This window comes from Meriones unguiculatus, chromosome 10, assembly GCF_030254825.1.
Source record: "Meriones unguiculatus strain TT.TT164.6M chromosome 10, Bangor_MerUng_6.1, whole genome shotgun sequence".
NCBI lineage: Eukaryota > Metazoa > Chordata > Mammalia > Rodentia > Muridae > Meriones > Meriones unguiculatus.
The window spans coordinates 106,777,585-106,793,156 of NC_083358.1; positions in this window are offsets into that span (position 1 = coordinate 106,777,585).

The following is a 15,572-nucleotide window of genomic DNA, read 5'->3' on the forward strand; positions in this document are numbered from 1 at the left end:
GGATCAATTCCCTCTGGTAGTGCTGCCTTGCCTCTCCTCGGGGATGAGGATATGTTCAGTTCTGATGTGACTTGATGTTCTGGTGAGGGTTGATATGGGGTGAGGGAGGCTCCCCTTTCGTGGGAAGAAGGGAAGAGGGGAAGAGGGAAGAAGGTGAAGGGGGAACTGGAAGGAGAGGAGGGAGGGATACCTTTGGGATGTAAAGTAAATACACTGAAATACAATAAAAAAGAAAGTACATGGTCTGATCCATACTCACACAGCAAAGGAATGGGCAGGAACACAATGTTAGTCAATGGGTGACCAATGATGGCACTTTTCATACTTGTGCCTTAAGGCCCATGTACATTTATGAGAAGAGAAGAATGTTCCTTTCTGAGACAAGGATTAGGGCTCTCAAATTTACTGTATTCTGAATGCTAGTGTATTCAATGCACTTACACTTTTATCCAGTGGAGTCTAAATGCAAAAGACCACAGTGTCCTAGTGAGATTTCCTTTTCCAGATTAGTTAGCCCACTACTTTGGAGTTGAGCTTTAGTCAAATATTTTAGAGGATGAGTGAAACAAACACAATCTCTCTTTTTTTAACTCTTTATTAATTACACTTTATTCACTTTGTATTTCCCCCCCCTCCATGGTTCTCTCCCTCCTCCATTCCCAATCCTTCCCTTCCTCCACCCTCTGCATGCATGCCCCTCCTAAAGTCCACTGATAAGGGAGGTCCTCTTTTCTTTCCTTCTGATCCTAATCAATTAGGTCTCATCAGGAGTGGCTGCACTGTCTTCTTCTGTGGCCTGGTAATGCTGCTTCCCCCTCAGGGGGAGGTAATTAAAGAGCCAGCCAATCAGTTCATATCAGAGCCAGTCCCTGTTCCTATTACAGGGGAACCCACTTGAATACTGAACTGCCATTGGTTACATCTGTGCAGGGGTCTTAGGTTATCTCCATGCATAGTCCTTGATTGGAGTATCAGTCTCAGGAAAGACTCCTGTGCTCAGATTTTTTGGTTCTCTTGCTCTCCTTGTAGAGTTCCTGTCCTCACCTGATCTTATATTTTTCCACTTCTTTCAAAGAATTCCCTGCACTCTGCCCAAAGAAAACACTTGTCCTAGGTTTTGTCAAGAGATTGCACTTACACTTTTTGACAAAGAGATTGTCAAAACCTAAGACAAGTGGTTTCTGGCCCAATAAAGTCTTCATTTACATTTGAAATAATATAGTTCATATGGAAATAGTGTTTACATATATATTGACATTCTAGTCTTCTACTCTCTGACCAGTCATGCCTTACGATATGTTTATGACTATCTAGGAATTCTCTAACCTGTTTACATCATGGTGTACCATGAGGTAGAGAGCAAAGGTAGAACCAGAGCTAGACTACTGCCTTCAAAGAAACCCTAATGCAGCTTCCCAATGCCATGGCTAGCATTCAGGAAAAAAGTAGACAGCAAGAAATAATTAAACTCAAGGCTGAAATATGTGAAATAAGCAAAAACATATGAAAATATCAGTAGAAAGAGCTGATTCTCTGAGAAAATCAATAATATTGTCAAACCCTTATAACCAATGAACAAAAAGGCAGAGAAAATCTAAATTAACAAGTATGAGCTCAAAAGGGAACATAACAGATACTGAAGAAATTGCAATTATAAAGACATAGTGTAAAAACATGTACTCCACCAAATTGAAAAATCAAAAACAAATGGATAATTTTCTCAATGCCCATCACCTATCAAAGTTAAGTCAAGATCAGATAAGCCAATTTAAGCAGACTTACTCAACCTAGTGTAATAGAAACAGTCATTAAAATTCTCCCAGCAACACCACCAACAACAAAAGCCCAGGGCCAGAGGATTTTAAAAGAGAATTCTGCGAGATTTTCCAAATAGTGTTAATGCCAATACTCCTCAATTTATTCCAAAAAAACAAGAAAGAAACAAAAGAAATAGTGACCAATTGTTTTATGATGTCACAAATACCCTGATAGCCAAACCAAATTAGAAACCGAGGAATAGAAAGTTACAGAACAATTTTTTATGAACATAGATGCAAAAATACTCAACAAAATACTTTCAAATGAATCTGAGAACACATCAAAAAGATCATCCACCATGGTCAACTTGGCTTAATCCCGAGATGCAGTGATGGTTCAACAAGTGTATGTTGATAAACATAGGCCATATAAACCAACTGACAGCCAAAATCCTTAGGATCATCCTGCCATGGACAGGCCCAGTCGAGCTCCCATCGTCCTCGGGAGAACAAGGCTTTAGACAGGAAGACACGATTTTGGTGAAGAATTGACAGACAGAGACACCTTGATGGTTTTGACTCTGCTGCAACTTTACTGAAATCAAGCTAGTATTTTTATAATGATTTTACAAAAGGAACCTTAAAATTGGCATATTTTCCAGAACATTTAGCCTTTTACCAAGAATACAAAGTTTACATTTTAACTCAAAATGCAGTCAAACATAAAGCAGTACCCAGGAATAATCTTGGCCTAAAAACTTTTTGATCAGAGCAAACAAAGGAAAAGAAACCTCAAATATAGTTTCATTATTGCTAATCAATGAAGAGGAAAGTCAGGAGCTAAGTCAGATGCCTGCCAAAGTCCCTCTCTATATCAAAATCTAACTACACCTTTGTTATCCCTCCTCCCATATGTCCTGCTTAAGATTTATGATCTTCCTTAGGAACAAGATACTGAAGGGAGGGGGAAACTCCCGCCAGCTGTACCTCTCATGCTATTATTTCTTAAGAAGGAGCCTATTATTATTTCACTATTCTTAATGCCTATTAATACTAAATCTAATTCATTACTTTTCTTAAACTTATTTTTATTAAAGCCTTTAACAATCTACTAGTAATAAATTTCTTTATGAAGTTAGTTGTACTGTTTCAGGTGTCACAGAGAAAGATCAAAGAATTCATTATTCCAGCCCCAGAGCCACAACTGAAGAAGCGTAGAAATCTCAGAACAGGTCTCTTTTCCAAGTGGGATGAGTTTGCCAGGGACCTTTCAGGGGGCATATTTCCGGGGAAATCATATCCTCCGCCCTGTAGCTTATGCTACTATGGCGACACTGGCGTGGGTGTAGCATCTCCCCCTTTTTTGTTTTTAAGACACAATTTAAACAAATCTCGCTCCACAGTGCGGATGGAGTGGAGCAGTAATTTAAAAAGACAAGGAAACAGGAGCACAACCAATAAAAATAATAAAATCAGGGCCCCTATCATCACTAAATAATGAATCCAATTTAAAGAATTTAAATTTTTAATTCCTAACTCTAAATCAGAAGTTAAAAAACTCAAACTTGCTTCATCCAAATGAGCCTTGCTAATAGCTGCTATATTCTTTTGTAGACTTTCTAACTCATGAGTAATATCCATATCTTTCCAAACTCCTTGTAAATGATTTTTTACCTTTTTTCATTGGTCAGAAGCATTGTATGGTAAAGGTGTAACACAAATATATGAGAAGGCAGCATGGCATCGTGTTTTTATCCTCGTTCTAATATTAACCATATCTTGTCCCAAGGCTAAAACTGCTTCCTCCAGAGCATTTATCTTGGATTTTAAATTTTTATCTATAATAAATTGTTTTAAAAGGGCTAAAGAAATATTTTATTTATCTCATTAATAAAATCTGCTGTATGTATCTCTTGAACTAACACTGTAGTAGCAATAGCAAAGGTGGTCAAAATTGCAATTAATGCTGAAATTCCTAAAATAAGTGCTGCAACAAATCTCTTAGGCCTCATCAATTTACTTATTTTTTAAAGTCTTTAAAGCAGTATTTTCATGCCATTTTTTTTTCTATAAATCAACAGGAAGCATAACATAAGCAGGTCTTTTAACTAAAATCATAACAGCAATGGTTTTATCCAAACTAGAATCAATACAATTAGTAACCCTGCAAGCTACACAATGAATTTTATAAGAATTTTCAACATGAGTTATATTAATTTGAGAAGTATATCCCATAAGAAGAGCAAAAGGATAAGCAACACATGCCCTGGTTGCCAAAGGCACAGAATTTTTTCTTTTAGGCCTTTTTTGTAAAATCATATTGGCACTAGCTGCCAATCTAAACAACTCATGATGTGAAATTATAGCATTGGTCTTAGGATCTCTAGAGACCGAAATAGGTTCCATATAACCAGGTGAAAACCATCTTTGTACTTTTTGTCCCAATCCTGGAGGGATATATTTATTGAACTTATCTGAATTATTTTTTAAATATTTAGTATAATCATAATTACCTGAAACAATTGAAAAATCCCAAACCTCCATATGGGTCCCTACAGGCACATATTTAGCTGCAGCCTGAGGGAAGCCACATTTTAACCATTTAGGGGCACCTGTAAGGCTACTTTCCCAAAATTGATCTTTATCTCTAAATTTTTCTGCACAAAGAGGGAGAGGCATAAAAGGAGCCTTTTTAAAAGTTACATCATAATTAAGGTACCCCAAAGTAGAAATTTGAAGCTCCCACATTAATCTTTTATCATTTTTTCTTTTGCCTTTAACTGTCAAATTAGGAGCATCTGTAAGAAAAGTTTGATAATTTATAGGGAGACAACCATATGGTGGAGATCCTTTTAGGGCAATGTAAATGGGGAGCGAATCATTTCTGCCCTCAAAATTTAAATAAGCTGGGCTATTTATTTTTTCCTCATAATCCTGGAAACCCCCGAGAAGTTTAGTATCATTAGTTAGTACTTTTACATAATCTGGATCCATCTAACCCACAGGGTGTATAAGGGGTGGTTTTGGTACATAAGCCCAATAACTTTTACTATGCACAACAGCATTCTGACATATAAGTAATGACAATATAGCCAGAAATATAAATTTAGGGGTTTTAGGCTTTTGTTGAGCCTTCACCAATTTCTCTGCTTTTTTTATCAGGTATTTTAGTTGTGTCCATGTTGTTATTTTCTTGGGCATCAACGAGAGCTTCTGCAGCTTCACTTACATTTTTTTTCCTTTTTTGCTTTCGTCTTTGTTGTTGCCGTCTTGATATTAGCGGGCTGGATGAGTCAATCTGGGATCCAGATGGGGGAGTCGGCATCCTGTGGAAACACACATGCATATCCCCTTCCAGAGGAAATTAGAGCATCCGGTCCCTTCCAGGATCCGGATAACAAATCCTTCCAATATACTTGTGGAAGCTGTTCATTTTTAAGCCCAGACCAATGTTTCATAGCAGGAGTATTGCCCTGCTCATCAGTATTTAAATGGTTTAATACAAAAAATGAATGGCTCAGCAAATGACCAGGCGAGAAATAAGTGTGAGCTTGTTTAAGTCTGATAATTTGATTTTTTAATATTTGATGTGTTTTTTAATAATTTCCTGTCCTCGGGGATTATATGATATACCTGTCACATGCTCTATGTCCCAGTTTATAAGAATATTGCAAGGGCTTTTGATGTATATGCTGGAGCATTATTAGTTTTTATTCTTTTTGGACATCCCATAGTTGTAAAGCATTGGATTAGATGTTGAATGATGTCCTTAACTGCCTCTCCTGTTCTTGCTGAGGCAAATATCATATGAGAATATGTGTCCACAGTAACGTGGACATATGCTAATTTTCCAAACTCTGGAACATGAGTAACATCCATCTGCCATTGTGATAGAGCTTTAAGTCCTCTAGGATTAACCCCCATCTTTAATGGATGGTACACCTGAGGACAATCACCACAATTTTTTACAATTTGTCTTGCCTGTTCTCTTGTAATATGAAATAGCCTTTTAAGGGCTAATGCATTTTGATGATGTAAAGCATGGCTTTTTTGAGCTTTTAATATATTTATTACTATTCCTCTTGTTAAGGCATCTGCCATATAGTTTCCTTGACTTAATGGACCAGGTAATTTTGAATGCCCTCTAATGTGGCCTATAAAAAATTTTTTGTCCTATTTTTAATTAAAATTTGTAAATCCTGAAGCAAATGAATAATTTGAGAATGCCCCGACAAAAGAGCAGTTTCTATTACGGGAAAAAGGCTAGCTACATATCTTGAATTTGTATAAAGATTAAATTTTTTTGAGAAGGTTTGAAAACCCAAAATAACCGCTTTAATCTCTGCCTTTTGAGCAGAAGTCTGTACATCTTGTCTTACTAGCGGTTCTCTGCCTGGGACATAAACTGCAAACCTTCCCTTAGAGGAACCATCTGTGAAAATGCAAAGAGCGCCATCTATAGGCTGTAAAGAACATTTTCTTGGAAAAATTACCTCTGTTTCTTTAAAAAAATTCTATTAAGGGATGTCGGGGGTAGTGATATTTAATTTGTCCTGAATAACTCTGTAACGCTATTTCCCAGTCTTCATCTTTTATTAATAATATATCTGTTTGTTTCTTATTATATGGAACAATTGTATTATGCATTTCTTTTCCAAATAATTCTTTTGATCTCATCCTTTCTTTGCTTTATAATTAAGGAACACATATATGGATAGGAAGCAAGCATTTTTGCTTGAGTATGGGGTAAATGCACCCATTCTAAAATTTTATTTTGCCATAAACATCCTGTAGGAGTATATGGTGTTTTGAAAATAATTAAATCCCATTCTTGATTATAAGTTATCTGTTTAACCTTTGCTTTATTTAATTGTTCTTCCACCAAAGCCAAAGCTTTAACAGCCTCAGGAGTCAAATTCCTGGGAGACTTTGGATTAGAGTCCCCCTGTAACAACTGAAACAAAGGACTCAGTTTTCCTGTGGTCAATTTTAAATAAGGCCTGACCCAATTAATATTGCCTAATAATTTTTGGAAGTCATTTAATGTTTGTAACTTATCCAGCCTGATAGATACCTTTTGAGAACTTATATAATCATCATAAATTAATTGACCTATTCTTTTGAACCTTATCTGGAGCTATAATTAAACCAAATTTAGTAAGTTGCTTAATAGTATAAGTGAGAAGCTCTTGTATAACTTCCCTGGAGAAATGGGCCAACAATATATCATCCATATAATGAATAATATATGCATCTTTATAATTTTTTTACTTCCTTTAAAGCTTTATCTACAAACGGAACACTAAAAGCAAATCTTTTACAATCTTTTGGATGTAACTTAATTGTGAAAAACAATCCTGCAAATCTATTACTATTATCTCCCATCCCTTTGGGACTGCTACAGGAGAGGGGAGCCCAGGTTGTAATGCCCCCATATCAATCATTGTAGCATTAACAGCTCTAAGGTCTTGTAAAAGTCTCCATTTTTTAATTTTTTTTTTAAATAACAAATACTGGAGTATTCCAAGGACTATTGCTCTCTTTTATATGTCCTTTATCTAGCTGTTCTTTTACCAATTGTTCTATAGCCTGTATTTTTTCTTCCGTTAGGGGCCACTGATTGAGACATACAGGCTCTTCTGACTTCCAATCAATTTTATCTGCATAAAGTGAGCTCTCAGTGGCCCCTATAAAAAATGCTGATCGCTTAAATTATCTGAGGTAACCAATTTTACATTTATCTTTTGCATCATATCTCTGCCCCATAATGAAAATGGCAAGGATGCTATAACATAGGGCTGAATCATTCCTGATTTTCCCTCTAGTTCCCACTTTAACATCTGAGAACTTTGGGCCACATTAGATGCCAACCCCAGCCCTAGTAAAGAGGAAGAAGTCCTTTCACAGGGCCAAGAGGAAGGCCAATCCTTCCCTGCTTTACAAGTTTTATCTGCCCCTGTATCCATAAAGCCTTGTAGATTTTTTCCATTTATTTTAACTGTCATAAATGGTCTTTTACAACCTATGTCTTGCACCCAAGCCACAACATCAGAGGAGCCAAACTGACCTTGCTGTCTTTCCTGTTTTAATATTAAATTTGGTAAATTTAAATATGGCAACAACAACAATTGAGCTATTCTTTGTCCCTCATGTAGCTGTATAGTTTCCTTTAACGGCTTTACCATTATTTTTATTTCTCCTTGAAAATCTGAATCTACTACCCCAGGCAAAACCTCAAAATTTTTCTTGTAATTTGAACTTTGGCCAATAATTAACCCAACTGTGCCTTGAGGTAAAGTCCCTAAAACAGAGGTGGAGATTAGAGATACTCCATCCCATGATGAGAGGATTGTGTCTTTATTTACTGAGAGATCCAAACCAGCACTTCCTGGAGTGGCCCTAGGCAAATCATGAATAGTAAATTCTGGAGCCTCAGGATTAAGTGAACCTTTTAATTCACAATTTTCTTTCTCTCTTTTTGCTTCGGGGCTGAGAGGTTGCCCCTCATTTAGTTGTTTGTCTCATTCTCTGACTTTTTCGCCTTTATTTCTGTCAGAGCAGTTCCATCCTTATGGAACTTGTATCTGCATTCGCTTTTTGAATGTCTCCCCTTCTCACATCAGGGACAGATACCAGGAGTAGGACCTTTCCTTGACCTCTCCTGTTTATCTTCTCCTCGACACATCTTTTGTATGTGCCCTGTCCTTCCACATTTAAAACATGTGGGTTTGGAGGAGTCTCTTTTCCCTCCTCTATATGTTTTCTTAACATAGGCACTATACGTCTGACCCTTCATAGCTGCAGCATACGCCATGCCTTGCACGACTGCTGGTGAGGCATCCACACAAGCTTTTACGTAATCTTGAATAGTCCCCATCCCTTTCAGAGGCCTAATCAGATCCTGGCATAGGGAATTTGCATTTTCCCATGCTAACTGCTTTAATAGCATTTCTGTTCCTTCAGATGGAGGTAGCATCCTATTGATTGCTTCCTCAAGTCAAGACACAAAATCTTGATATGATTCCTCATTTGCTTGCTTAATTCCTGATAAAGTAGTTCCCTTGGTTCCAGGAGGTGGCAACTTTTTCCATGCTTGGACAGCATTTAATGTAATTGCCTCCACGATCTCTTTTGGTATTTTTACTTGAGATTGAGGAGTAGTATATTTTCCCATACCCAGCAGCATATCCAGCCCAGATTTTGGCCCTTTTTTCTTTGTAAATTGGGTAACAGTAATTTTTGATCCATCCTCATAATCATTTCTCCAGAGAACATAGTCTCCAGGACTCAGGGTAGCCTTTGCAGTCTGATGCCAGTCATGTGGGGTTAACCAATTACTTGCAACCATCTCCAACACCTGTAAAGTATAAAGAGTGCAGGCCCCTAAAGTCTTCACCACAGTTTGTAACTCTTTTAAAATTTTTAACGAGAGAGGTTTCCAAATAGGATCCTCATCATCTATTCCTTCCACTACCGGGAAGGTGAATGTTAGATCTCCTTTTCTTTTAGCTTTTTCCACCGCTCCCTGAAAACCAACAGGTGCCAGAGGTTTTCTCCTCCTGCTAACTTTATCCCTTCTTTGCTTTTTAGAGGCCAGAGCCACCAGAGGAGGGTCTTGATCATGAAAATGGTCCCTTTCCTCAAAGGGCTCATATTTAGCTGCCTCATCCTCCAGATCATCACCATCAGAAGAATCATCATTTTCATTTTCACTAGACGAGGAGGAGGATTCATGTTTAATATAATCAAATTTTAAAGATGGCTTATTTTTTGTTCCATAAGATGTAGTGGGCTGATTAATAGGTTTCGCCTCATTCGTCTGATCTAGAGACAGAGACGAGGTTTCATGAACCAGACCTTCAAAATCTGTTTCATCGGTTAATAATTCTCTCATTTGTAGCCAAAGAGGATAAGCATGATTGGGGAGTACCCCTTCTCCATGTTCTTGAACATATTTTCTCATGTCTTTACCCACTCGTTTCCAATCAGCTAAGGTCAGGGAGCCTTCTGCCAGGAACCAAGAGCTGACCTTCTTAATAAAATCAAGAAAGTCCTTTAAGACTTTTTCTGAAACTCTAAAGCCTCGACTTGCTAACATATGCTTTGAAACCGAAAGGAACATTTATTCTTGCTTTGATTTGGACTGCCCCATGTTTGATTACTCGTCTATAACTGACCTCCTTGTCAGCGGACCTGCAGTATCCTGACTAGAGCCTTACCGTGCCTTGATAAAAGAAAAGAAAGAGAAGAGAAAGTTACCTGTCCCAGGTCCCTGTTCGGGTGCCACCTGCCACAGACTGGCCCAGTCGGGCTCCCGTCGTCCTCGGGAGAACAAGGCTTTAGACAGGAAGACACGATTTTGGCCAAGAATTGACAGACAGAAACACCTTGATGGTTTTGACTCTGCTGCAACATTACTGAAATCAAGCTAGTATTTTTATAATGATTTTACAAAAGGCACCTTAAAATTGGCATACTTCCCAGAACATTCACACTTTTACCAAGAATACAAAGTTTACATTTTAACTCAAAATGCAATCAAACATAAAGCAGTACCCAGGAATAATCTTGGCCTAAAAACTTTTTGATCAGAGCAAACAAAGGAAAAGAAACCTCAAATATAGTTTCAATATTGCTAACCAATGAAGAGGAAAGTCAGGAGCTAAGTCAGATGCCTGCCAAAGTCCCTCTCTATATCAAAATCTAACTATACCTTTGTTAACCCTCCTCCCATATGTCCTGCTTAAGATTTATGATTTTCCTTAGGAACAAGATACTGAAGGGAGGGAAAAACTCCCGCCAGCTACACCTCTCATGCTATTATTTCTTAAGAAGGAGACTATTATTATTTCACTATTCTTAATGCCTATTAATACTAAATCTAATTCATTACTTTTCTTAAACTTATTTTTATTAAAGCCTTTAAGAATCTACTAATAATAAACTTCTTTATAAAGATAGTTGTGCTGTTTCAGGTGTCACAGAGAAAGATCAAAAATTCATTATTCTAGCCCCAGAGCCACAAATGAAGAAGCGTAGAAATCTCAGAACAGGTCTCTTTTCCAAGTGGGATGAGTTTGCCAGGGACCTTCCAGGGGGCGTATTTCCAGGGAAATCATAACCCCCGCCCTGTAGCTTACGCTACTATGGGGACACTGGCATGGGTGTAGCATCATCCCATTAAGAGCAGAAAGGCCTTTGACAAAATCCAAAGACCTTTCATCAGAAAAGTACTGTAGAAATAAGGGATACAAGGGAGATACTTCAACATAGTGAAGACAGTTTACATCAAACCTATAGCCAATATCAGCCCAACAGAGAGAAACTCAAACATTTAATTAGCATCAGGACCAAGACAATCTTGTTCTGTCTCTCCATGCCTATTCAATACAGTACTTGAAGTATTAGCTAGAGCAATAAGACAACTGATGGAGAACAAAGGGATACATATTGAAAAGGAAGAAGTCAAAACATCTTTATTTGCAGACACTCTGATAGTATACTTAAATGGTATGAAAAATTCCACAAGAAAACTCCTACAGTTGATAAACACTTAGAGCAAAGTATCAGGACAGAAAATTAATTCACAAAACACAATAGCCTCCTATACACAAATGACAAATAGACATAGAAATAAATCAGAGAAACAAAAGTCGCTAAAATAGCCTAAAATAATATAAAATATCTTAGGATAACTTTAATCGAGCAAGTTAAAGATTGAATGATAAAAATTTTTAGACCTTGAAAAAGGTATTAGAAGATGGAAAGAATGTCTGTGCTCATAGGCAGGATTAACATAGTAACGATGGCCATCCTATCAAAGGCAAACATGCAGATTCAGTGCAGTCCCTGCCAAAATTCCAAGACAATTCTTCAAAGATCTTCATATGGAAACACACACACACACACCCTGGCCAAGATAAATCATTCCTGAATTAAAAAAACAACTTCTAGAGGTATCACTATGTCTGATTCTCATTTGTACAACAGTCCTATGGTGTTAAAGACAGCGTGCTATTAGAACAAAACCAAATACAATCAATCGAATCAAATGGAAGACTGAGACATAAATCCACAAATATATAGACACCTTAATTTTAAATAAAAATTTAAATGTACACTGGAAAAAACACAGCATTTTTGACAAATGGTACTGGTCAAACTAGATGCCTGAATGTAGAAAAACACACATAGATCCATACTTACCACTCTGTAAAAACTAAATACCAGATACACTGACGTTGAAAGAAGACGAAGTGGGACATAGCCTTGAACACATAGGCACAGGAAAAGACATTCTGAACAGAACACTGTTAGCACAGGCCCTAAGATCAATAATTAACAAATAGGACCTAATGAAACTGAAAGGCTTCAGCAGGACAAGGGACACCAGAATTCAGACAAAGCAGCAGACTACAGAATGGGAAAAGTGTTTTACCAACTACACATTCAATATAGAGGGCTAATATGCAAATTATATAAAGAGCTCAACAAGCTAGATAACAAGAAAACAACCCAGTTAAAAGTGGTGTATAAGTCTAAAAGAAAAAGAAAAAAAAAAAACCTCAAATGGTTGAGAAAGACTTAAAGATGTTCAACATCCTTAGTCAATGGGGAAATGCAAATGAAAACAACTTTGAGATTTTACCTTACACCAGTCAGGGTGGATAAGGTCAATGAAATGAGTAATGCTGGTGAGGATGTAAAACAAGGGTACCACTCATCCATTTTGTTGGGAGTGCAAACTTGTACAAATAATATGGAAGTTATTGTGGGTTCCCCAGGAAGGTGAGAATTGGTCTACCTCAAGACTTTTGGGCATATACCCAAAGGACATTTCATCCTGCCATAGAGATACTTCCTCATCCAAGTGTATTGATGCTCTCTTGATAAGAGCCAGAAGTTAGAAACAGCTTAGATGTCCATCAACAAATGAATGGATAGTGAAAATGTGGGAAAAACGTTCAGAGGAAAAGTAACAGCATGAGTGAGATAACTCTGACCCAGAAAGATAAATATGGTATGTGTTTGCTTATGTGTGGATATTTATCTATTGAGTCAGTGATAAGAAGCTACAATTAGTAAAACAACCAAGTTTAGGCATACAATAAATGATTTGGGGGCAAACAGATAGATCTCCCTAGGGAAAGGAAATAGAATAAATATCTATGAGTGGATAAAGAGAAGTGACTGGAAAGAGAGAATTAAGTTGATGAGGAAAGAAGGAGAAGATGAAGGTAATATTGGGAGACAACTAAAGTTAAAGGCCATTTGATGGGTAACATGGACACCTGATAAAGTAGAAACTTCCTAAATTATATACATAAATGAAGGTGGTCTAAATAAAATGAACAAATACTGGGTGAGACAGAGCCCAAACTGAGTATCTCCTGTCAGCAAATGAAGCTTCAGGTACCAGGACTGGGTCACATCTGTACTGGAAGGTTTGGTTTCTTTGTGTTTTGTAAATACGTTTTTGTTTTTATGCCAAGTGCAAGATTTTAGTTTGGGCTTTAGTTTGTCCACAGCTGGTAATTGCCTCCTTAAGGGCATGGTCCTTGCCAGCTGATAACAGCCTGCCTCATGCAGAATACAGATGGGACATGGTCTAGGACTCTGAGAGATATAAATATGAGAGCCCAGAAAGGGCTCAGGAAACCCATGGTTGAGGAGGCAAAAATAGCAAGAGCCAGAGGGCCTGGAGAACACCAAAAACACAATGCCTTTTTATTCCCTATGATCACTACACATGTGAACTCACGGAGACTGAGGCAGCACGTCAAGGCCTGTGCAGGTCTGCATCGACTGGAGTCCTGGAGATGAAGGAAGACGTGAACAAATGCTCCCATTCCTAGCTAAGAAGCAATCTCCAGTTCATACCACTTGCAAGTGAAAATTTAGTTTCTTCTAAGGAAGTCTCACTGGGGAAACAAACTACTTACTCATAAGGGTAGAATGCATGTCAGGCACTAGTTGGCCAACAGAAGACTAACGCAATGGCATCATTGGAGGTGTTTTTTGTTTCATAAGATCATGTCAGACCTCTCTTATGTTTATCTAATTGTTATTATGTTACTTTATTTAATTTATATATTTTCTCTTTTTATCATACAGATACCTTGTGTATATGTCTTTCAGTTGATTGTTTTTATAGGTTTCCTGGATGTGCAAACCCATGAGTCTGTTTCTGGTGTCTTCTCTGGAATCTTCTGATTTTTTACCTACATAGCTCAGTAAACTAAGCACGTCCCTTCCCATGTTTATACCGCTTTCAGGTATTATGCTAGGTGTGAACCAGCACAACATATGAGCTCTCCTGTACAAAGTAAAGGCTGCTGTGATTGTAGAGAAAGGTTCTGCACAGTAGTCCCATGTGGAACCTACACTGGGCTCCATGTGAACCACAAACACCAAAAGGCAGTGAGCCCCTTCCATGAACCTAGACTTGGTCACCTCCAAATCTCATGGTCAAAAACCTCATAATAAAGTCACTAAATGGCATGAACTGTTCATCATATTCTAAGTAAAATCTCAACTTCATGTTGGACTGCATTCAGAGCGATTCTTGGCCACATGGGCATTTGGGCTGTAGATTGCATAAGCCTTAGTGTGTTTCTCCCATAAGGCCATTCCTTTACTCAGCTACTGTTATCAATCTGAACAAACAACACCATAGGCAGCTTATTCCAGTAAACAGTGTTATGTCTTTCAGATGAGCACATGCATGACTACAGTTGACTGTGAGATGCTCAAAGAGGTTGAGGCCAAGAGAAGATTTTATAAACAATAACAAAAAGCATTACATGTAAGCCCCAGAAAGACTACCCTTTGGCCAGGTATTGAGTAGCCTTGGTTGTAAACTTGACATAACCTAGAGTCATGAGGAAGAGGAAACCTCTATTGAAAAATTGCCTAGATCACATTGGCCTATGGGACGTTGACCTTATTGTTAACTGATATAGGAAAGCCCAGTCTCCTGATTGGGGAGAAGTGAAGAGTTAGGCATTCTTGGAATGCTTACTTGTTTGCCCCCCCCAAAAAAAAAAACAGGTGGATCAATAAATGACCTCAGCAGAAATAATCGTGGTTTGCACAGCCAAAAGATACTGCAAAGTTGGACAAAGTGGTTCTGGCCTGACCCAGAACTAGAAGATGGTGGAAACAGATGGGATCACCTTGGGTTTGCAGGTGATCTCTTTAGACATTGCAGATGAGGGTTCTCTGTTTCTAAATGTTCTTTAATGTCCTAAAGGATCTGAACTTGGAAATATTGTGCAATATTGTGCCATACTAAAAAGGTTATTAACTCAGAGACCTTAGCAGTGGCCAATGCCTCTTTTGAATGTTCTCAATCTGCCTATATTTACTATGTTTACTAATGACTAGAAAGAGTGTTCAGATCATAGCAGGCAGTGATTATAATGTAAAGGTAAACTTATGAAGGCTGTATTGAAGGGGCGTGAGGATGGGGCAGCAGGGAGATTGGAAAGCATATGGACAGTACAGAAACATAATGAGGGGCACAGGACTTCACATGTGTCATGAGGAATCCCCCAAAGTCTTTCCCATCATTCCTCCTCTCTGTCTTTCATCCTCAGAGAAAGTGACAACACTTTGCTGGAGAGGTACTTTATTGTTTTTTTCTATTCTCTCTACCTCACCCCAACTACACTGGATAGAAGTGTAGTTTCCCAGATTCTACATTCTTACATCCTTCTGTGGAGGTGACTTGAAGGTCCTCTGCTACTGCTGTGAGGCCATCATAAATGCCATCTCTTCGTTCATATTCCCCAGAGTTCATTTACAACGAGTTTC